At 37.6% G+C, this 24,760-nt stretch overlaps 1 long non-coding RNA gene across 1 annotated transcript; it reads left to right on the forward strand.

Moving 5' to 3' along the window:
• Positions 1-19,054: 19,054 nt before the first annotated feature.
• LOC131784725 (uncharacterized) lies at positions 19,055-22,581 on the forward strand. The gene is made up of 3 exons (XR_009340223.2): positions 19,055-19,157; positions 19,636-19,789; positions 22,161-22,581. It is a non-coding gene; the product is annotated as an uncharacterized lncRNA (long non-coding RNA).
• Positions 22,582-24,760: the final 2,179 nt, after the last annotated feature.

Below are 24,760 nucleotides of genomic sequence, written 5' to 3' on the forward strand. Positions count from 1 at the left end.
TTGGTCAAATTTTTCTGACAAATTATAGGATGACTGACATTCATATTAAAATTTAAAGTCCATGTGAGATTAACAGTATAACATGTGGGTTATTCAAATGAGATATTGACAGATGTCCCTTTTTGGGCATATACTGGATATTAGACTCTTGGACCATTTTTTAGAATATTTTTTGGACTTTCTTTTGGACCATTTTTTTTAGACCATTTTGATCATTTCTTGGACCCTTTTTTTACTATTCATTATTAAGGAGGGGTGATTGGGTATATCTGTCATCCGTGGGGGAGGGGGGGGGAGAGGACGCACTTGCGATAAATGCTCCTGTCACTTTTTCGGGTATTTCACCGGATCATACAAATTTGGAGCATTTTTTCCACTGATATTTTTTTGGTTGAGCAAAATTTTGGGAAGGGCTGGGCAGGTTATATTTTTTTATTTTGTTGTCATGCAAATGCGAAACAGGCGTTGAAACGATTGCACTGACGGGAATGTTAATGTAAGATATTACACACTATTAGTGTACATATCGCCGCAATTTGAACCTTGGGTAGGGGAAAATTTTTAATTCCCCTTTTCGATCCTCTTAAGTGTGATTTTTAAATTAACTTTTGCTAGTGGTAAATGATACTTAGTGGTTATAATTTGCTTCAATCGCGAATTACCAAGAAGTTATTTATCATTTCTCATTGTGTAGAAAATTATACCAAATTTCTCTTATTCCTTTTGCTCTTATCAGTGGTTGCGCAGATGGTAGAGAACACCCATATAGTATTCACAAGCGCTCTCGCAATTTCAACGTCTACAGCTTTAATAATAAAAAAAACAGTCTTGGTACCCTCAAATAAAGCGATGTTTTAAAAAAGTAGTTCTCGCTCTCCAACTCAGACTTTAATTCCAAAATAAACAAAAGCTAATTACATGTCTCTCTCAGACGCTGTAATTTGCGACACGAGACGAAACGAAATGGAAATCTATAGTTTTCGGAATGAGAAATTTGTGATTCGAGAAATGCAAATCAATAATTTGCAAAAGGAGAATTTGTGCGAAGGACTCCACCGGCCGGAAAGATGGATTGGTCACTTCACCATTAGTGTGGATTGCATACGCAACCTAGCAAATAATCGTAACTATTATTATCGCTCGGACCCTAATCAAAACTTTTTTCCGCAGCTCATCGAAGCTTTGCGCTGTAGCAATGGAAAATGGCATGAGATTATTGTCTTGTTTCCTTGCTGCGGGAGAATGAGTGACGCTTCCAACTTGATCGTCGCGCATTCGAACTCTTCATCGACTACGAACATCATGGTGGTGAAACAAAGTATGAGCGGCATAGCACATCTAGGTAGAGGGTCAGATAATTTTCCAAACTACAGATTTGCATTTTATGGCTTAATGGCGCACTTCTTTTTTTCACATTGTTAGCACACTGATTTATGCAATCCATTCCAAAGGTGAACTGATCGATCTATCCTTCCTTCTTTACAGTTTTCATTTAGATTTGTTTCCTTTCGCAAATTACAGTAAGCCATTTTCATGACATCCGCTCTAAATAACTTGAGTGATTCGGTAAAAATTTCCGTCACCAAGGAGCATCTATTAATACAAGTGCCTCCCGGCAAAAAAATGAAATGTTGCACCTCAGTCAGCTTCAGCGGAAAATTTAGCCTACTTCTAAGTTAATGGAAGGAAAGGCAAAGCAATATCTCGCGGCAAGATATTATAAACTCTTGCTCGCCGTCATCGCACGCGATGAGTCGCGAAAAAATGTTCTATTTTATTGCAATTGATCTCTTCGATCACTGATTTGACTTCCTGGTGATTTAGAGATAATTGAGTCACCCCTTTTTTTTTACTTCTATTTAATTTATACTAGGAAATGTGTCCAATCAGTTTGTCAAGTTATTTCCTTCTTCTATCCTAACTTTATTAAAGAAAGACTTAAGGATTAGAAAAGGTGACGCTGCTGTTTTTAGACAAAAACGCACACGGGTAGATTATGAATAAATTATGGTTTATCATAACTAGTAAGAACTTTGAGAATAAACAACACAAACATTATTGGTATAGTTTTTTTCTACAACATCGGAAGCAGGGATGTCGTAATTGCGAGAGCATGTGTACCCTACCACTGAGGCCTAGGTGCGATTCAACCTGGTGTGACAAATTGCTGCAGTTTATCTGTCGGTTTTTTACATAGGTTTTCTTGCAACTTCTCCAATTTTCCACCTGTAAAAAACCCAGTACTCCTAGTTTACCCTGATCTGCTCAGTCAGAAAGTTTCTGACTGTGTAACATAGCCTTTTTCATGACGACTTACTCCTTAGAATTGTATTTTCATCTATGTCAGTTTTTCCATAGAGCTTCAGGTGAAGGTGAAGTTAAATGATGATTAAAGGTCGATTTTTTTTTTCGCGTATCCGTCATAAGAAAGCTCTCCTCTAAATTTTATGGAACTCTTAAGACAGCTATCATTCACAACTTTTCCGTTACCGAACACTTTACACTAAGGAGAGAATCCCAAATTTTACAAATTTTAAACCTCGAGACGATATGTCTTCTTTCAGTTTTCCTTGACTGATTTAATTAAAAATGTTAGAGGAAACTGCCTTTTTTTGAAACCAAGTTAAGATCCATGAGAGAATTTGATGGATTTACACAAATTTCTTTTAAACTGCATTTAAAATTCAATATAGGTTTTAGGAGTAAAAAAATTATATTCTCAATTGGAACTCTTTGCTGGGTAAAATGCGTTTTTTCTTAAAAACTAATCAAATATGTAAAAATTAACATAATTTGACCACAAATATATCAAACCAATAGTTACCTGTATATAGACAGTGGTTTCGACCATCTTTGACTCAGTTGTAGACTCGAATTATGGGCTGCTAAAATGCGACCAAAATAATTTCAGTTTTTGGGACATTTAACATCATTTACAATCTAGCTTTAACTTTGTAATATCTTCGCTTTGTATGACTTTTTGTCACTCGTATTTACTCAGCTTCATCTGTGTTATCGGGCTGTTAGCTCTTCCAATAAGTTGGAATTGTGTTTATAACAAGACTTCTGCGGCATTTACCATGGAATTGCATGAAACTCCAAAATCAAGCATTTTTATGCCCCACGTCTTTGACATGTTTGAGTTCATCCCGCCGAAAAAAAAAGATCATCGTTTACTTCATGTTACTAGCAAATTGATTTGACACGAAATGAAAAACTATTTCTTTTAATTTACCGAGTGAATTGACTTTTTGATGTCATGAAAGTTAGTTTCATGAGAAAGGAGGCCCGTAATACATGACATCTGTCCACACACTACCTCGTTAAAATTCCCATTGGTCAGATGAATCTTCGAATAACATGATCTGCTGTTATTTAGCCCCAATTTTGACAGAACGAAGAAAGCCCTAGCCTCCATTTACAAATACAACAAGCTCGAACATAATGTTGGACATCACAGAACATTTAAGAGCATTTTCTCGTTCTTACGAAACTGAGCAGCCAATGCAAAGGCTTCATGGCGAGGTGCGATACATTTCAATCTTAACTGAGCGTAAAAACTAACTCAATTCGTGCTTCACCAACTCCGTATGCAAATTTTCGGCTCAATGCTCCTTAAATATTAGCTTTTCGGAAGTCTAATTCCCAATGCTCAGGGATTTTGTAAATCAGAATGGCTTTTACGCTTTCTTGTTACTCTAAACCCAAGCATGTATATTGCTTGCCGTATACTATCGTATATATCGAAAACACAAGAAGAGAAAGTTTCAGAAGTAAATCAAGAAAGGAGGTTGCGTATTACGATTGAGAAAAGACAGAGATTCTGGTATACGTTTCCTCAAGAGAAGATGGTGATTTTTTCTTGGTTTCCCAAAACCAGTCAACGCAAAACGCTTAACCCAACACCACTTACCTCTTAACTTGAGAGAAGTCATGTATGATACATTGAATAACATCCCAAAGAATGACTGTAACAACATCTGAGGACCGTATTGTATCGAAAAGGGAATATTATGCTCTGCATAATTTAAATAATTATCAGAGGATCTCTCACCAGCTTAACAATTTTCAAAGTGATAGCTTGTTATAACGAAGTGAGACTACATCTAATTCACAAGTTGTGCAACAATTGTTATTACTGACAAAGTGTGACAGGTATTGCAAGGTGCAAAAGTTTTATTACAATGGCGACCATGATTAATCACCCTGTCTATTGTATTGAACGAAGGAGATGTTGAAAGCCCGGTTTTGATCTATTATAACAATACTCAAAATTTCCTCCAAGAGAACAGAAACTAGAAAAAAAAAAGAAGTCACAGTTACAAGTGGTTATTGAAATAGACGGAAAAGAAACGCAGAGGGGGGGGGGAGTATTTACCCTCTTTCACCATCAGACATATCATTTTTTTTCTTTTATAGGAACGGTTGTGTGACAAAGAGCGACTAGTCGGGTCACGACTGCTAATTCACATATTTTTCATTACCTCCATGGAATGATGTTTCATGGAGCATTCCCAGTTGTCGACTTTACAAATTTTACAAAATTAGATGGCATGTCTTTTTGATATGTTTCCATCTCTCGGTTGAAATAATATATTGGAAAACATAATTGAGATTTTCTTTTACGGGACAATTTCAGTCGGTTAATCCGGCATACGGGCCCAAGCTAAAAGCAAATTACGTTCTTGACCTTTTGCATCGAGTTCTTTGCCGATATCAGACTTATCTGAAAAGAAAAAAAACTAAGACGACCACACACCATTTTGTGTCATTTTGCTAAGAAATTATACGATGATATAATTAGAGAATTATGTCGTTCATTGTGGTCATACGATGATTGAATATCCTGTTAATTTAAGCTCCTATGTTTTCAGGTGAGAGTAACATCAATTTGGCTATTCGACAGCTTTCCTTTCTGCCAGAGAAAAAGAGATTTCTGAGTCATGTATACGACAGACGAAATTAAGACTGATACCTGAAAAAGACACAAAAGATGTTTCCTTCAGCAGTTTAAGAATTAGGCGAACATACTAATAAATGGCTTGTTTCTGTCAAGCATGTCAAAGTCAACTTATCACGGACGACATCTCTCTTAGCTTAACTGATACTCATTTGATCAAAACATGCCCTTTGATGAGCAAAAGTTAAACCTTACTATAAGGATGAAGCTTGGTGTTAAAAGGAATTCCCAAGCTAACAGACTGAGTACCTTCTTTAAAGGAAGAAAGTCCTCCGCAAGCGGAAAACAACCCACAGATGTGGACGAAACTAGAGACTTGTCGAACACATCAACAGATTCCGAAAATGGAACGAGCAAAGAAGAGAATGACCTTCCAAATTCGAGTGCTGCTAGCCAAGAGGAGTATCTGGTCGTTCTTCACCGTATTCTACAGGAGCAAATAATCAACACAAAGGCAGTTTATAGACTGGCAGGACATACGATTACAGTTGAGGTTCTCGAAGATACAGAACTATAGTACACGTGCCTATATCTCACGCCAAGTTGAGTGTGATTCCTTCGAAAAATTGAAAAAAACACTTCTGTGGACTGCATGATTAAAAGAAATGTTAAAGTATAAAACGCTGCTGGGTTTGTTTGTGCTATAGAAGAGAATTTATAGTCAAAGCTGTACCGAGCACTACCACCAGAGCCTTGTGAACCGCAAACTTACAAACAGTTCCACGAAACCTAATTTATATATCTCAGGTATGAATGTAATGCCGTCGCGTGAGAGGGGACCAAGTGCTGCCAACTAAAATCGATAGATATGGCAGCTCAGTTCTAACAATACATTAAATAATACTTGTTAAAAGTCTGGTACATCTGTGGTCATTGGGTCACAAAAGGGTACAGTTTAGTTTCATTGCTTCCCAATTTGCGACCGTGTTTCAGGCTTTCAGTTAGTGAGTAAGGTGTGACAGAGCAAGTAATTAATTTAAGGATTGGGATGAGCGGCTAAAATGTCTTGCCGCACTTCTCGCCTCCATCCCTCCCCCTCTTCCGATAAAATTTAACTCGCTACAAGGCAAGTCATTTCGCCGATCCCAAGACATCCCTCTTCCGATAAAATTTAACTCGCTACAAGGCAAGTCATTCCGCCGATCCCAAGACAGGGTCAAATTTTTCTTCCTGAGCGTCTGAAACGATGTCTTCTCCGTGGTTGCATGAGATTAGTATTATATCATAGGTGCTGCTGTTTGAATACGCAGGCTGTTTCCAGTACTTATCAAGGCAGATGTTAATTTTTTAAAAACATGTAGAATAATCTGATTCTTCCTCACTACCCTTGTTTGGTCTCGTCGAGACTAATCACACGATATCATCTATCGCGATATCAGCTTCGTCCAACACTGAGGTAATAAATCAACCAGCAAGAAGTTATCAAAGCCTATTAAGTTAAGTCGAAACTTTAAAATCTCTCGTATTCCAGCATTGTGTTCAATTGACCCAAATTTCAACCGCTAAATGGAGAAAATGAGATGAAAGAAATAAAAAATACTTATCCTAATTACTTTTTCTATACACCACAGGAAGAACTGCACATTTTCTTTTCTTTTTTCCAATTGTTGCTAGAAGTCTGGCAATAGATGTTCAATATATATTGGGGCTGTCATTTTTCACGTAAGCCATGTGAGAGTGAATACAATGTTTCGTTTCGTGTCCTTATCAACGATACCGGCTCACACATATGGTATCATTCAGATAATTTTGAAACAAATACAATAAATGAGCTTTTCATTCTTATCAGGATATTTTTACTTCTCAATTTATATAACACAGACGGAATAGCTGTAATTGACAATGTTGTGAAATACAGATGTGAATAACAGACGGTGTGATGATTACCTTGAAACGTTTCAAATGACAAAAGAGTTTTTACGATTCTAAAAGTTCGTATTGTTTTGACTAGGTTCACGTTCACTGAAAGTATGACTACTTAAGAAAGTTTAAAGTAACTTTATTTAGACGTCAGTTCCTTATGTCGTATGTCCGAAAGACGACAGCTACGTAGTTTCAGGTGACAACAGGGACCCGATAGCATCAGCAAAGCCGGACACAAATGAAAGCAATAAAAAGACAGCGGCCATATTGCAACTTATAGCAACTGAACACTCAGCACAGGTTAGGAATAGAAGTCACTAAAATGTCTTCATCGAATCTTTCAAGAATAAGCTAAATGACTTAAGTTTTCCAGCTCCTACGGAAAGGAAGCATTACTTTTGTCTCGAAATGTAGAGACTTCGAAATCCGCGGTTTGTGCTATTAACACGTGAGACTTTAGGCGCCACGTGCGACTAAATACTCCAAACTGTCTTCAAATATCACTTAAAAGTATTAAAGTTGTTGCTCTGTTTTTTTGAGATTAAGACTTTAACGAACTTCGGAGTTTGTCTGTTACTCCTATGCTGCGTCTACAGCAGAGTCAGAACTCAGTATCTTCTATGACGAGGACTTTAATCTTGCTATCGTTGATAGTGTACTCTTTCAAAGTCAATTCGTCTTGATGAAGTAAAATCTGGAGTAGTACATCAATTGCTTCGAACTTGCGCTTCAATCTGTTGTCCTCCGTCGTAGGAGACAATAGACGGTCCCCAGACTTAATCTTCGCGAAGTTTATTTCTTGAGGAGATGCATGTTGCTGGGGTCGCTGTTTCTTTAGTTCACTTGTGAACGGCGCGACTTCGTCATCACGTTTGGCGAAAGGAGAGGAACGACGAGAAAATGATTTCATCATGATCAAGGCACACTTTCTTTCTTGGCACTAATTATCCTTGAAAAGTCAGCAACTTTGCGTGGCTTGTTTGTATGTGTTACATCAGTGTGACGTCCCCGAAAATTTAATTGCCAGTAGATCGCTGGGGTCGTCTGGTCAAATATTCGCTCTTCCTTGCTTTTTTTTTCCGGTATTAAAATTTCGACTGTTTGGCTTCGAATTTCAGATTTAAATTTCTCCAGATGCTGCAGTACTGTATCCTCAATATTTTTCACTCTCTCCTGTCCAAATACTCGCCACCGCTTGAGTATCAAACAATAAATTCTGCTTTCTACTGTGTTCAATTCTACGTCAGGACAAATATAGCCGATAATCTGATATCGTCTGACTTTGTTTTCCGGTCCTAAGAGCCCCTCCATACAACTGGTCCTTTAGATATTGACATGACAATAACCACTGAGTATGTTGATTACGTACTGAGGAGGGCAGAAATATGGTCTTACAAATATACGAAAGATTGTTCATAAAAACAAGTCAACATTTATCTTGGACGTCATTTAGCTTATCGTGAGTACGTTTTCTGTTTGAATAGGTTCTCGCAGGTGTTTAAGTGTGAAAACTCACACTAATTCCAGAATTGTTTAAAGATGTAAACAGGCTCTAGCTAAAAAAAAAAAATAATGTCCAAGCGGTTCTCAAGTGTCGCAACAGTAAACCCTTGAAGCCTGCTTTTACAATTAACACTTCAACCTTGAAAAATCTCATATACATAACAGCTTTGGTATTAGACATAATTAGAAAATGCAATGATGATGATAATAACAGTGATTACGAACAGTTTACAAGCCGCGGGCTAATTTTATCAAAAGCACAGATCATTCTAATGCATACCGCCAGTGATATTGTGATGAAAACAAGCGCATGTTCCATGCATGATTTTTCAAGTGACACATCGTGACGTGAATAGCTCCATACATTATCAGTGCTCTCGAAATGATGAAACGTCTAAAGAAGCTGCAGCCCTCCGGCTCCCAGAGAGGCATAGTTGCAACTACTAACAGGACGTTTTTCCTACGATGCGAGCTCAATTTTCCAGCTTAAATGGACACGCTGGCTTGAGCTTTTCAAGAAAGATAGATTTTGATTTTCTTTATTTCACAGGAACAAGAGAATAAGATACATTCTACCTTATGAGTTTGCACGGATCAAATCCGAATCAAAACACAATGGGCAAGATATTGTTTTCTCATCATGACAAGCTCTATGTACCATGATGACAACTTCCATGTACATTTCTACCTCGTGGAAAGAAGCGACTGATGAAATAACATATTTACTTCGGTTTCATCTGCAATTTCCACGTGAATCAGTGTTAAAGGAAATGTCTCGCATTAGAAGAGAGTTCTGCAAGAATTTCAGGAAACACAGTTCGACCAGCTTTAGCCGCCGGTTATTTGTTTGCTTGATTCTGAGGGGTGCTCACTAGCTTTTTAACACAAGGGTAGTCTTTTTCACGATGAGATCTTCGCTAAAAAGTCATGGAAATCTATCCGCTTTTCGGTGATGAGATGTCTAAAGGGCACCTCGTGGAAGGTAGCGACTGATAAAATAACATTTTTACTTTAAACTTATGTGCAATGAGATTAAATGAATGTTAACCCTTTACCCTCAGAAGTGATTAACATGTAACTTCTCCCTACAATATCTAAACATCATCCAGCAAACAGGTCATGAGAATATTCAAACTTATCAGGTAGAGGTTGTTATCTTGATCTAGCACTAAATTCTTGTAACTTATTTAGAAGGAAATGTGTAGCAGCTGGAGGGGAGAATTAGCAATCAGATCTTGGGAGTTAAAGGTTTAAGGGAAATGTCTCGAACTAAAAGTAGTTTTGCAAGACCAGCTTTAGCCACCAGTAAAAAGCTCAGTTTCGCCCGAGCCAAAATTACATCCTAATTGCAACTTACTGAACATTTAAAATCTTAAAAACCCTCGCGCTGCTGTTATTTTACCAAAGAAACATTTTTTGGCCATTTACGGCTTTTGGAAATCACGCCTTCGCGCCGCTTTTGACGCTCGAGCCAAACAGTAAACCCTCTTTATGACTTCATTATCATCTGAGGATTCGAAGACCTTAAAATGCTGCCAGTCGAGCATTTCTCTTGAAAATTATGCTATTGCACGATGATGTTTCACAAGCCCAACAAGATAATCTCTACGACATAATCCAAAGACTTTGGCGTCATTATTGATCGAGCGAAAACAGTTTCCTCCCCATTTCGCTTCTTCTTAAAATCACACTTTTTTTTGCTGGTGTCTCTTTCTCCGACTGTCGAGTGCGATAGTTTTTCTTCCTATTCTACGCCTTATGAAAAATCTCGCGCTATCACCAGCGTTTAAGTTTTTCGAGGAACCATCATCTGCGACGTAACCAACACTCAAAATCGCAAACTTTCGACGCCCAATTTTATCTGAGATTGAATAAAAATATAGACTGGACCATTGGACCGAACCATTGGACCCTTGGACTACTGAATTATTCTGGACTATTTTTTTTTTTTATTATTTTTTTTTTATCATCTTTTGGACCGTTTTATAGACTATCAGTGAGGGGAAGCAGACAATTAGTACTCAGGGAGGGGTGGGATGCAGTCTATCGATATTCAGGAAGGGGTGGGAGGCAGACTGTTATTACCCAGGGAGAAGTGGGAGACTATAGGTACGCAGGGAGCGTTGGGGAGGTAGTTGTTTTAGTAAATACTGCCTATTGATGAAGTTTTCATTGGATCATACGGTTGAACGGTTTTTTCCACTGAATTTTTTCATTTCAAAATTTTTGCGGTGGGCTGTTACATTTCTTTATTTTTTGTAATGCGAATGCGAAACTAGCACCTCAACACTGGTCTATAATTTTTTGTGAAAATATCGCCAATTCCCTTTTTGGAGTCACGGAGGGCCTTTTAAGTCGACTAGAGCCAGTGCTAAATGGTACCCAATGGTGATAGATTAAGACTGCTAGCCAGCCGATTGATTTTTTAAACAACTCTCGTTCGCTATGATTTCTTTTTTTTTTTTAATTCGTTTAAACCATAAATACCACCATTGGTGCGTATATAAAATGTACATTGAATTTGCAGCAGAGCTTGTACGTGTGATAAAATAATATATAGATTTAGCCAAGCCTAAACGCGGAGCTCGCATTTTTTTTCCCGCACGTCTCAAGGGCACAACGCCTTGCCCCGACCAGGACTAGAACCCGGGTCGTCCGACTCGGAGCCCAGTGCACTGACCACTGGACTACTCGACAAAGCCGTGGCGTGCCCGCGGTACAGTTGACCACGCATGTTAAAAGTGACACCTTGTACGGTCGTACGGTCGTAGAGCCGTACATCCAAGTAACGCACACTACTTGAGCAGTAGTGAAAATAAGGCCTGAACTACAACTGCTCAAATAGTGTACATTACTGCGAGGATCACTTTCATTCACGTCTTTATCCGCAGTTCAAATATATGACTTTCATAGACTCTTAGCCGTTTAATACCTCTATTGTTTCCAAAGAAGTCTGGCGTTTCTCTCAAGATCTTACTTAGAGCTTTTGGGCTCACTATTAAGACTGTCACTCCAAAGTTGCTCAACAGTAAACTTGGAAACGTATGGCGATTGATATTAAACCGTTCAAAAATATTTTAAAAGAAAATTCGGTGAACAATAATCTGTAAAAATGAATTTTTCAGTCGAAATCATCCTCAATTATGAAAGCTTGGCGTTTAAAAGAACCCAAATGCCGTCGTTTTAAAACCTCCGGTGAACGCTTTGAGCGTACCTCGGGTGTGCACCATTTTCAACTGTGTTTTAAATCTGCATTTGTGTTACATGAGAACTGCACTCTTTCCTAACCAATCACAACTGAGTTATTTTTCATGTAGATTATTAAGCTATTATAGTTCATTTCTTTATCCGTAATATCACAACTCTTACCACTAGAGAAAATCTATATTTTGATAAACGCTTAGGCGTACCGGAAAAAGAATAATTCACTGCTAGCAAACTCCAGGATCATTAGGAATCTACAGCCACGAAATCTATGAACTGGAGCATTTAAAATACACCATGTGTTCCTCAATTGTTCTCTTAGGTACGATTAAGTGACGCGACTAACAGGCTAGCTCTTCACTGTTGAGCATAAAATCAGTCCTGTTAACATTTTTATCTGTAAAAACAAATATTTATTCAATCTTTTGTTCAGTACAAGCAGTTCTTTACCTTTTTAAAATAAACAAAAGCGATCTCTCTTTAAAAACATGCAAAAAAAATATACTTGACCTTTGTCCTGGAAACTAGGTGAAACATTTTGGCTCGCTCTTCAGTAATTCAGACCAGCTGATCGTGTATGTTCAATTTTGATTTACGAAAGTTTACAGTAAAAAATAGACATTGTCATGTATTGTCTCATCTTGTTTGGAAAATATTCCTCAATGCGAAAACAATCTTATTTCATTCCTCTCTGAAATAACAGTTCAAACACGAGGTTTTATCTGAAATAACTATTAAAAAAGCATAGGATGACATCTGTAATCTTCTCACCACTTAAAAGACAATTAATGAAATAACGAATCTGTTCTCTAAAAAGGCAAATAAGTTGAGTTTCACTTAAAGCCAATAGCAACTTAAAACACGCTTCACAATGTCCTGGATAAAGTCGCTTCATTTCTTGCTTGAAACTCAAAGCTCTATTTATGTGCTCTATAAACTATTCGGCTTCATCCTTAACAACGTTTGCACACCAAACTCGGAACGCACAAAGAAGGTCGACCCCGCATTGAAGTACTTTCATTAACTTCCATTAACTTATCCTCTGTCACTTGGTAGAGATTGAGTAATTAGATTTATTTTTGTCATGCCATGTTTTCACAGCTGTTCGGTCTTTGAGACAATGTTTGAGAAATCTCGCGTAAAAGTTCACGCATGAATAACACGAGAACAAATCCCCAGCGGTAATCCTTTCGAGCAATAGGGTGCAATGTTGTATCTTGCTGAAACACTGAATGGGTCCTGTGGCTAAACTGCTTTTTTTCGATCTCTTCAAAATATTGCCTTAAGATGAGTGGGAAAAGTTACAAAAGTCATATTTTATAGCTCTGTGTCTTCTATGACGTGTACCTTGAAGGTACTTCCGTTCACAGTATACTCTTGAATCGATTCAACTTCTTGAATTTGAAGTATCTGGAGAAGCACGTTAGCGAGCTTCGGTTTGTTTGATCGCTGAGCATGGTCGTAATAAAGTTCTTCAAGCTGGTTGTACCTCGTACTCTGCAAAAGTTTGTCAAATTCTTCTTGTCGATTCGGTTTTGTTCCAACGAGACGAGTAAATCCAAAACATCCCAAAGTTTCAGGGCATGACTTCATTTTAAGTATTCTGGTTGCGTTTTTGTTATTTTGCATGTCATGTGGTTCTGCCATGATTTAAAGGAATACCACCATCCACTCGCCGCTAGATGTGCAGTGGTGTCAACGGCACAATTTGATGAACGCTGAACTTATGGATCACAGGCCTCAGTATCCTGCCAATTTTAAAAAAGACAAATTCTAAATTGCGTGTCGGTAACTTTCACAACTTCTTTTCGAAAAGTGAGAGCACTTAAATTTTTAGTACATCTTGAAGTGGCGTCGAGAATGTTGTTCCAAAAAATCTGATTGACGCTTGAGTTTTCTTAACTCTATATAACTAGTGGTAGCTAATGTAGGTAACCACGCAGTACTTACCGAATGTTTTCACGCCAAAAGCCGATTACAAAAGCTTAATCCCGGACGTGTGTGATATCGCCCAACTGAAATCACAAGCTTGAGCTTCAAGGCAATAGACAAATTACGACAGCAGTTATCTTGCGACAACTACGTAAATGACCTTTTGAGCTGGGGGCGGCGATGCTTTTTTTTCTTTCCTTTCAGAGGTCTGTTTATGAGTCTGCTGTCTGATTCTCGATAATTCCCTCCTTTTCCAGCCTCAATGATCATGAACATTTGGAGCGGAAAATCGCACAAAGCGATAAAAAATTTCTTCCGGAGAGTAGTTAAACAGTTTTGATACATCCAATTAAGTTTAAGCCTTGCTTTCAGAAAAAAATATTTTACAATTGCGGTATAGTTTTTAGAACAGGAGGTCAGAGTATATGATCAGTAAGGACACATAAGCTCCATAATTATGTTTGTTCAGTTATGCGACGGATTCAAAGCCAAGATATGAAGGGTCACTTTCTGCAAAATGCAAATAGGGTTTATTATCCAATCCAAACAAAGATATCAGTTACATTGTTTGATTTTTTCTTGATCACGCTCTGCCCTAAACTATTCAACAATTAGTCAAAGGCTTACCACAAGACGTTCGCCGGATGCGGCATCAGAAGAATAAAGAATCTTTGAGATCGAACATGTGTCCAAGTGATCTTGTAGCCTAGTTTAGAAATCAATTCCCTAAAAAGCGGCCAAATATTGGCTTAACCGAATAGACTAGCTAAGGCTTAGAGTCAATTCCCATCGGTCCCAATACCTCCACATTAAAAACACCAGATTCTTCTAGTTTGTTTCGATATCAGTAAACAAGACAAAGTTTTCGAAGCACGTTCATCTCAAGTATAGAACGAATGACTACAAATTTATTTTCTGGTTTTCTCTCGTCATTATTAGCAGTGTTAAAATGCTCTCCGTCTTGCTCTCATTAAAATGGAGCAAAAGCAAGACATTTGTCTTTCACTGAGTCCCAAACGTCTTTGACCAGTAGTGCAACCAGGGTGTTGCACGGAACGTCCCCGACTTGAGTTGTTTAGACTTGTAGGCCTCTATTATTATTATTATTATTATTATTATTATTATTATTATTATTACTTAGGCTGCCAAGGTAACACGTGCACAAGAAAGGAGATAACTAGAGCGAGGGTGTCTCCTAAGAACACAATTGCTGCCATGTCAAAGATCGCCGTTTCTCTATCAGGAGTGAGGCTAGTGCTTGTTCGTCTAATTATTCCTGTTAACCAGCTCCCGACTCAGTGTGCCTAGATTTACGTTTTCAACAAGAGAAAATACATGCTATCTTGGTTTTCAATTTTTCCCACAACGATCATGGTTTTCCATAGGTGTGTGATAACCTTTTCTACCGCAAAAAGTTACGCTCTCTTTGAGAATGACGCCATGAAAGCACTCTCCATCCACGATGTCATTCACTGGATCCAAATCAAAACCAAAGGAGTATCAACTTGAGATGACGCTCCTCTGCGTTTCACAATGATTTTTTCTCCCTCACTAAATCTGGAGTAGCACATCTCTGCACCCGTCAACTCTGCGATACAAAGGGCGGCCTAACCTAGCTGTTTCAATTCTCAGTAAACTACTCGCCCAAGGGGGTTTTTTAAGGCCAAAGTGCTTGCAACAGGGAAACGATCATTCCGAATTAATATTGACTTGGTAAGGAATTGTGATTTTCAAGGGGTAGACTTTACTTCCCTAGCTCGCAGGAACACAAATTTTACAAGGGCACACTACCAATACACTCACAAGCACTTCCCAGTAGGTTACAATTTTTATGAACAAGCCAGTTTTGAAGAACTGTTGATCTACAAGGCTGAAGTTGAACATATACACAAATCCTTGCATGATTGAAAATAAGCCTCACCAGATTCGAATGTATAATGAGTACATTCTTCAGCAGTCGGTACGTTAAGAACTGAAAAACAGTCTTACTCACGCTCAGTGAGTGGAATTTATAAAATACCAGAGCCATCGTCACTCTATGGAACTGCATGCATGCAATGCGGCGGATTAAGCAAAAATTTATGGAAAGTTTACGGAATGAGTTGGATAGGACGAATATGTTTTTGTTCCCCTTTTAAGATGAATGAGTCAGTTAACCAGCCAGTGCTATAATTGACGTCTGTTTATCTACTTCAATAAGAAAGCACTTAGGTTACCTTTAGGAAGTAATGGAATCCTGAAATGGAGTTTCTGAAGATTGCCTCAATATAAGAGAGGGCTTGTTGGACTGATATTGAAAAAGAAAGACCTGGTTCTGAAGGTACTTATTTTGGAAAAATATCTTTCACAGCGAGTCCACAATAGGAGCCCTCAAGTCAACTATGAACGGAAAACAAAAATATTTACAGCCATAACAATGGTTGTAGCTTTAGACCACGCGGCTCGTTATCAAAAGTGTCGTGTTAGTTTTTTGTTGTTTTTGACTCCTTCGGTTTTCTTTTTAAGGCTGATCTCTAACAAGATGTTTGACATGTTTTAAGACTCGATGACAAGGATATCAATAATATGAAACCAAGAACAACATTACTCGCATTCTTACATGAAAGATATCACTTTAATGTTTTTCTAGCTGCGCCTTCTCTCTTTGGCGAATGAATTTTTGTGAGAGCACAGACGAACGCTGATTTTTTTATACTGCATAGCAAAAATCCCCAAAACAAAGAAATTTTCCATTACCTTCCACTTTCATAATTAACATAAATTACAAGAGAGGCTAGACACAAGCCAAAGTGTCATCTGCTTGGCACGCAGTGGAATTCATCAACGTCATGGAAACCCAAAAAATGTATGTAATGAGAGTCTCTGCTTTTCAATTTAAACAATACCATGTGAGGTTTTTTCAGATGACATCTTTTGTTACATGCTTCAGTTAGCAGGAAAGACAATGCAACCTTGCTCAGCAAACAAAAGCTTTTAATTTCTCGAAGCATTGCGAAGTACCTTTTCAAACGAGGGCTTGCATATAACTTGGTTTGGTCTTTTTCCTGACAACCAGCAAAATCATCGTTGCTGATTGTTATTCGACAAGAAGCTGGTATTCATTCACGGTCTGTCTTACAACACACTTGACGTGGTGTTATAAAAGCTCCTGCTACTCTATATTACGCAAATGAAGAAGTTATCTCCGACTCGTTCGCCCGCCCTCAGCGATCTTCGTAAAGAAACTGTTAGGGATCAAAGTTAAGTGACAGGAAAGGAGACTACGGCCGACTTCGAGTTAATACAGTACCTAAAATGAACGATGAATTCTCAAGTAACCGATACTCTCATGACTTATCTCGAAAAACAACCGTCTTGTCTGCAGCAACTAAGGTGTTGCTACAGATACTACACGAACAAGAACGATCAACAATACAGGAATACACTTTACACAGTGTCACTTTTAAAGTATTTGTCGTAGAGGATACAGTATGCTTACATTCTAACCTAGGCGACGTGGATTCACATGATTCTCTGACGCTTCGAAACGGGTTTCTCTTGGGCGAATAATGGTGGTTGTGTAGTTTATTGCAATCATCTGAATTTCGTGGCTAGGAGCACCAGTACTAATAGGATTGTGCAAAACTCTCACAAAATGTTAATCGTATCAGCTTGTACTTAATTGTGCACGAACTTTTACCTCTCACTGGCCGGGGTGTCCTTGAACAAGACGAATCTCTGGATATATATACTTTCTCAATCATTATCTGATTAACATCACTGAATGTGTATTACACAAACACCTCTCAGAGGACAATTTTGGATTGATTGTGTCACGATGTGTGGATACTCCGGCAAATTTAACTTGTGGTAAATCGATATAAACCTATTAACGCTCGAAAAAGGCTTTCAATTTTCTATGAATCCAAAGCCTTTCTTCACTAATCCATTCTTGTTACTCTACAGAGGGTCCAAGGTGGGATTATGTGTCTGTAGAGAAGCCTGCCTTTAAACCATCATTTTTTTTTTCAAGGATAAGCATTACGTTTACTGTATGTAGTTATATCGTGTAATATTGCATGACTTACAGTAGAACCAACCGATGGCGTCATCATCTTAAAACCATTTAAGAAATAATCTTAAGACATTATAGAATTGAATTTTGTCCAAAAATGTATTACCGAGCATGATTTGTGCAGCAATAAAGGTGTCATGAAAATGCTTACATGGTCATCAACTGATATTTAGTTTGCAAGCTCAGTTTTATGTCGCTGAAAAAATTACTTTTTCAAGGACAGAGGGAATTTGTGGTAGAATCGTTTTTCCCCAAGCAATCAGTGCATGCATTCATTCTAAAACGTGACGAATGAGAGTCACTTGGGCAAATTCCCAGATTTTAATCAAAAGCTAGAAATCATATTTGACACAATAAATCCACATGCTTCAGTAAAGCCGGGCTTGAACAGAAAAAACCCAAAGACTTAAAAATTTTGTCACGTACTAGAGGTACTAGTATACTTTATGATGGATGAGTATGACGCGTAATACATGTGGGGCGTCCTGGTAACACAATTAGAGCAACTATCTGCTGCATTTTTTTCAATTCAGTATAGCAATACACAGTGGTTGGAATTGGACCGCAGTAAAACGCCCACCAACAATCTCCCTGGTGTACTAATTTTCCTCATATAATATGGGCACAGGTGGTTTTTTGAAAAATCAGGTATGTTTTGTTTCGATCAAGGAAGCTGAGCTCAGCTTTGTTTTGCTGGTACACTTCACGTTTAAAAAAACCAGGCAGGTTTTGAACTTTTGCGCCGTGTGTGATATAAAGAGTGGAACCGAAAAAAGATGATTAAAAATGGTAATTATACTTTAGCGAAAAGCGGCTGGTTCCAGCATTCTTTTGCCAATATTATAAATGCATGATGACGCCTTTAAGTTAAAACACCAGTTCACTTTTGGTTAGGGCCGCTAATTTATGATAAACTTCTTAAAAAACGGATCGTTCTCAATTGTCAAGTCGTGATCATAATTTCCTCAGTCGGAGTAGCTGCTCGCTTTTTGAAAAAAAACCTTTGAGTTTCTTTACTATAACCATTATAGTAGCCCATTGCAGTAAGTACGAAATCAGATTTCTTGAAAATTAGGACCGTTGAAAACAAAAGAGCACCATTTCTTTAAAAACAACGCGAGATTTGCATTTTCTATAAGTGAAGTTCTTCAGAAAAAAACGACTTGGTTGCAGACCGAAACACGTAAAAGTAGTTTTCCAACTATGCGCCATGAACGCGAGAGCCCACTGATGTTCGTCGGAGTCAGTTTAGCCCATGCAAAGTGGTTCTGACTGTAAAGAAAATCGGCGATCTTATACGACAGTTTGCGGCAAGTGCTTGTGCGAGTTGGTACACACACATAAGCCTTCATAAAAAAATTCACCTGATCGGCGTGACTATATGGCCATTTGCATTTATCACAATCGTTTGAGGAACTCCACTATTATTGGTAATACAGCATGTGTTAACATGCCGGTAAGATAATTCATTTAGCTGACACGTGTGAAAAATGAAAGTAATTATAGTTTAAGATGTACACCGAATAATCAGCGGGGCAGGTGAAAAGTCAGTTAGTTATCAAGTCCACAGCAACAGAAAAACGATTTGTTGATGTTCTAGCCCTACCCACCTTGTTCAGTCGTCAAAAGCGTGAGAGCTAGGTAAGTACAACCTCTTAGACCCTACGTACGCCTTTTCAAAGCCACAACTGATTTTTACTTTGGACACTATACGCTACAAATTTCCTCCTCAAAAAATTTCGCTTTCCTTCTCGTCCAATGAATCAAACGTTTCATTTTCCTTTACGGAAAGCAAGGTCCATCCTTTAAATTTGTGTTTAACGGCACAAGTGAAGAATGAAGTAGTTTCCGAATACGAAAGTGATCTTACCATATCTATTATGGCCTCAGAAATTGGAAAAGCATTTGCGTGGTTAAGTAACTTGTACCTTTCTAAAATAGGTTTTAAAAAAAGTAGGTGGAAAACCATTAAGGAAATCACGAAAGGAAGATTCGTGCCACCAGCTACATCAAAACTGACCATGCTAATATTAACATTTTACGAGATATCGTGGAATAGCTTTCGATGCTTTTTGTTCGTGTTGCAGTATTAATTTTCGTTTAACCCTTATCTCAACAGCTGACCAAACGGAGTCAAATCAATCGCCTTACTATGATAAAGCACGCTATTTTTGTCTATATTTTTGTTTCTCTGATGCTTTGTTCTTTCGCCCATCCCATTTTAAGAACAAGATTGTCGCAAGACGTGTCAGGCACAAGGCAATTACTGGAAGGTACGTCATTTTAAAACTTTATTTTAAAACCGAAAACAGATAATTGATCATCCAAAATTCAGATATTTAAATACATCAAAAGACATTAGAGCTAAGACACAATTCAAACCCATAAAGTATTGGCTCATGTGTTATATAACGAGAAATTAAAAAAAAAATCTTTTGTGCGGTTTGCTGTCAATGTGTAGTCGTTTAAAGATATCAAAAGCAAGCCGGTCGTGTCCACATAAAAAAAAAACCCACCAAAAAACGTTTTCCAGTCGATGCCGATCAACTTTTACAAATTAACCCGGGACATATCGTTTGCATATTGTGAGTTAAGGAATATTTGAAGTAATGCGTCTTTCAAAATTTTATTCACGGATAAAATCGTACGCTTCTCATGAAAATTCACGTCCCTCCGGTGGTTATGAACTTTCGAAAATACACTTTCATGAATTAATCAAGAAACAGCGGCCCATAAATCGAACAGATTATTTCAAACTGAGAATAAGGAATAAGTGCAAAAAACTTAATTTAAATCATGAATTGACAATAATAAATGGGCGCATGTATGTATGGAATTTCTTTTAGGGTGTTCAACTCGATATCTCACGAGCGAGTCAGATATCGAGTTGAACACGGGAAGAGAAATTCCATACCAAAAAGAAAACATGTATCATTTTTTATCATATCAACACCATAGCCCTAAACCGACAAAAAAAATTGGACAAGCGACCTTGGATTGAGAATGGTGAACGCTTTGCCATTCATTCATCAACCTGACAGTGCGGCACGCAAGGCGATTGAAGTATCAGCGGCTGATCATGATTGACGATATCAGAATCTCACGTAAAAATTATCGTAATTTTACACGGGTTTCCTCAGGGATGGAAATTCTTGTAAACACCGCAGTTAAAATAAATATGTCTTTAACATTAATTATACCACGAGCTTCTCAAACAATTTCTTACCCCCTATGCGTGAACTCTTTCAGATCCAGAGAAAATGGATCATTGTTTCTCTTGTTCAGATTTAAGTACAAAACTTGACTTACCGTTTATGTTATTTTGTGACTCAAGCATGAATGTGCTATGCAACTTAGCCTACTTCGAGAAGAGGAAGAAAGGAATGGCATTTCATTATAATCATAAGCATACATTAAGTACATATAGTATGCATAAAATATAAAGCTTCATTAGCCTCCACGGGGGAAAATAATGAGGTTTTATTTTCACTTGGTCTTTAGCCTGAGCATGAAATTTTCCCCTTATGATGCCATGTGTCAATGATCTATCGTCAGAAAAATGAGTGAACTTAAATGCCAGATCCTAAGACTGATTTAAGCTGTCTAAAAACGGTTCCACGTTTTCTTTTTTTTTTTGTTACGTATATTCTTTGATGGTTCGATCCTACCACACTTTAGTAGGCATCGAACAAAAGCATTGTTTAAAAAGTCATCATCTTTATCAATTATCTTAGAAACTCCATTTCATTTCTACTTTGGTCTACTTCATGTGACTCACGGCTGTTGCTTAAGGTCGTATTGTAGCTTCATCTTCCTTACACGATCTAGACGTTAGCGTGACTCTGAACATGTAAGATTTTTTAAAACTCTGTGTGAAGATGACTTTTGATCTGCTGATTTCAGTTATATAGATGAGCAAAATAATTCATCCGCGAGCTCTTTTTTACCTTGACAGAGAAGCAGTTCTGTTCCCCTCATAACTATCTCTTAAGCCATTGCTGGGGAAAATTTATTTGAACCTCACTAGTACTTGTTTCAAGTTGCTCTTGTGTGATTAAATTTGGACGTTTGCTTAGAAATGCAGTGCACGCCATTTGCAGGACGAATTGAAATATTGAACGGTTTTAAATACCATTTTAAGGGTGCTGTCCAGCATAGGCACTAATCAATGAACTAATGAGCGAAATTCTACCAAATAGCTTAGACAAATTTAAGAAAACGTTTTGAGTAGCTGGAAGAATAAGCTTTCATTCTTTCCCAAGAGTATTTAAACTGTTTTGGTGAAAGGAAGGGATTAGGCATCGTGTCTATCGTGCGTGATTGGTGCATTTACAATTTATCATTGTGTAACGGTTCTGATGACCATAACGAAAGGTATCAAAGGAAAAGTTGTGAGTGCTCTCAGAAAGCCTGACATCCAGTATGACTACATTTTAGCAAATTCACGGCGTCTATCAGAGAGCCTGTTCGAACTATATAGCCTACGTGTAACCGTACCCTCCCCCCCCCCTCCCCTCCCAAGGTGAAACAAATCACATTCTATGCTCAGTTTTCCTTTTATTTTTAGGTATCGTCATCACTTCTTTATTTCATTTAATTGGTATTCTAAGAATTATCAAACCCATAATTTTTTTTTCTCTACAGAACCTGGGATGACGAAGTGTCCTCATCCAAGCGACATCCATTTTTGCACATTCGAGTTTCTTTATAATGAAGCATGTTACGAAGGAACTGAAGAGTTTAAAATAAGATGCCAAAACTTCTGTAATGGATTGTGCAGAATTTATGGAACTCTTTCATAACTAGCGAGCCGAGTTATTGTTCTTTTAAAACCAAGTAAAGCAGTCTTATTAATCCCGTTAACAAATAATGAACATAATGATTTTCTCTCGAACGTGATGCCATCAGCATGCACATTTTAGAATGATAACCCTTGCCGTCATCGTGAAACAGATCTTTTTGATGAATGCATTTAATGGAATAAAATGTGGCTTCTTACAACAACCACTTTTTCTATCTTCAAATGAATCTTATTGGAAATCTAACAATGAGTCAATAAAGAAAAAATCGCGCAAGGAATGGTAGAATAGTGGAGTTATATGGACTTATTTTTGCAAAGGGAGCACAAATAGACAAATAGCTGTGAAAACTGTTACAGAAAACGCTAATATGAATCCATAATGAGGCCAGTGGCCTTTCTAAGCATTTTCACCATTGTCAGAATGGTTAGGCAAGTTTGCGACCTCTTCTGAAAGCGCAAGAGCAAAGTGAGAATGATATACTGTTCAATTGACCTTTCTTCTTTAAAAGCCATATGGTAAAAGTAGCATTTGAAAAGTAGTTTATCCGTAAACAAACAGAACGTAAGTCTTCCTCGACATTTTCAGCCCTTTTCTCTATTGTTTGACAATCGTTTTCTAATTAGCTTTTAAATTTAGCGCCAGCGTCTCAATGAAAGTCCCGGATATGTCGCTGAATTCTGGGCGATGGAAAAATAGGAAAATTTCAACCCCTCCTCCCCGATCAAGCTTGACGAGCTTAATATGGAAATGTGAAAAAAATATAGATAACATATTCAAATAAAGCCTCACGAGAGGATTCTTTTGGGGTGAAACTACATTCCCTAATTTTTTACGCTGTTTTACAAAAAACAACAATCAAAATGATACCTTTACCTCATCAGCGTTAATCAAACGTCAATGGTTTAAAGTAAATGCTTTAAATTTTTTTATCATGCACAGATCCGAGGAGGGAGGTTTTCTTGAAAAAAAATTGAATGAATAAATAAGCAGATACATCATTAATAATATTTCCGATTCGAAAGCAAAAACAAAGGCCCACAAGTATAGGTGTGGCTGAATAATTCCTAAAAGTAAATAATTCTCTTATCTACTCGTAGAATTTTCCGAAGCAAGTTTTTCTTAGATTGTGTTAATTTTTAAATGATATTTAATTGTAAGGTGTATACAAGCTCAGGGTTATCTTTAAAATCTAGCTGCTTTAAGGTTTAAGTGAGGTCCGCCTGTTCTGAGAAGGAAAGCTACAGTTAGTACTCAGAACTATGAGTATATCTTTACATTCCCCCTAAACCAGCTACCAATTGGACCAGCTTACACTTCACGAAATCTGTCTCTACTTTTCCGAACTAGACTTCGCTAATTTATACCAGTAAGTCATCGAAACACGTGTTCAATATCTTAGAGAAACTTGAAATGAAGGTCACACGGTTTCATGAGAGAACTTTTTATGCCAAAGACATTAAACAACTCATGTTTCTAAGTTACTGCGGATTTGAAATTTCAATTTCAATAAAGCGCAATCAAAACCTTTCAGCTCACTCAAATAAAACAGCCACAAAATTAATATTAAGAAAGCTGGTAAGAATTGAAGTGGGCGTGAAGACCATATGGCAATTGCTCAACCGGTCACTTGCAATTAGAGGCTTGACAAAATCGACACTTTGTCAAACTGTCAATTCATTCTATTTTTGTTTTCATTTTTGTCTTATTTCAATATTACTTTTAAAAAGTTGTTCATATTATCACTTTGAAATAAAATAACATGTAATCAAAACTCACTAAATAATTCATTGCAAATTTAATTTACCTCCAAGCAAGTTTGAAAGTTATCTTTCGGAAAGGCGGCTTTGTTTGGACGTCAGTGTCATGTTTGTTCCTGTTCTACTGCTTCTGGTAAGATTTCGTAACCTCATATCGCTTGTTTTTTTCTGATTGAGTTTAATTTGATTTGGATTGGATGGCACATTGGTCAGGAAATGTGCGGCCATTTTTCTACATAAATAGAATGAGCGATCGTGTCTTTCATTTCCATCCAAAGCCAGCCAGACGGATTTACAGGTAGGTTTGTATGAAGTTATTTCAGCTCTTAACATAGAATTAATATGACAATCACTCCGGTAGGGTTTTCTGACAATTTTAATCTTAAATCATATCCACGTTGCTCTTGTTCGAACTCAGAACACTCTTACTAGTCACACTCACTGAATCAACTGAATTTGTCATACAAGACTTCTTTATCTCTGACTTCTACAGAGGTAGCTCATTGGAAAGACTGTTAAATTTCCAAGTAACTGAAGGACTTGTAACGCTTAGAGTTTCTGAAAACTTTCCGATAAATGGTTCTCAACCTGCAAGTAGCTTCATGGGTGCATGAAATGTAGGAAACTCCAAAAACCATGGATGGTGGCATACGTTTTTGCGATTGTGTCAACTTTGATAAATGAA

Source organism: Pocillopora verrucosa, chromosome 9 (assembly GCF_036669915.1).
Source record: "Pocillopora verrucosa isolate sample1 chromosome 9, ASM3666991v2, whole genome shotgun sequence".
NCBI classification, from domain to species: domain Eukaryota; kingdom Metazoa; phylum Cnidaria; class Anthozoa; order Scleractinia; family Pocilloporidae; genus Pocillopora; species Pocillopora verrucosa.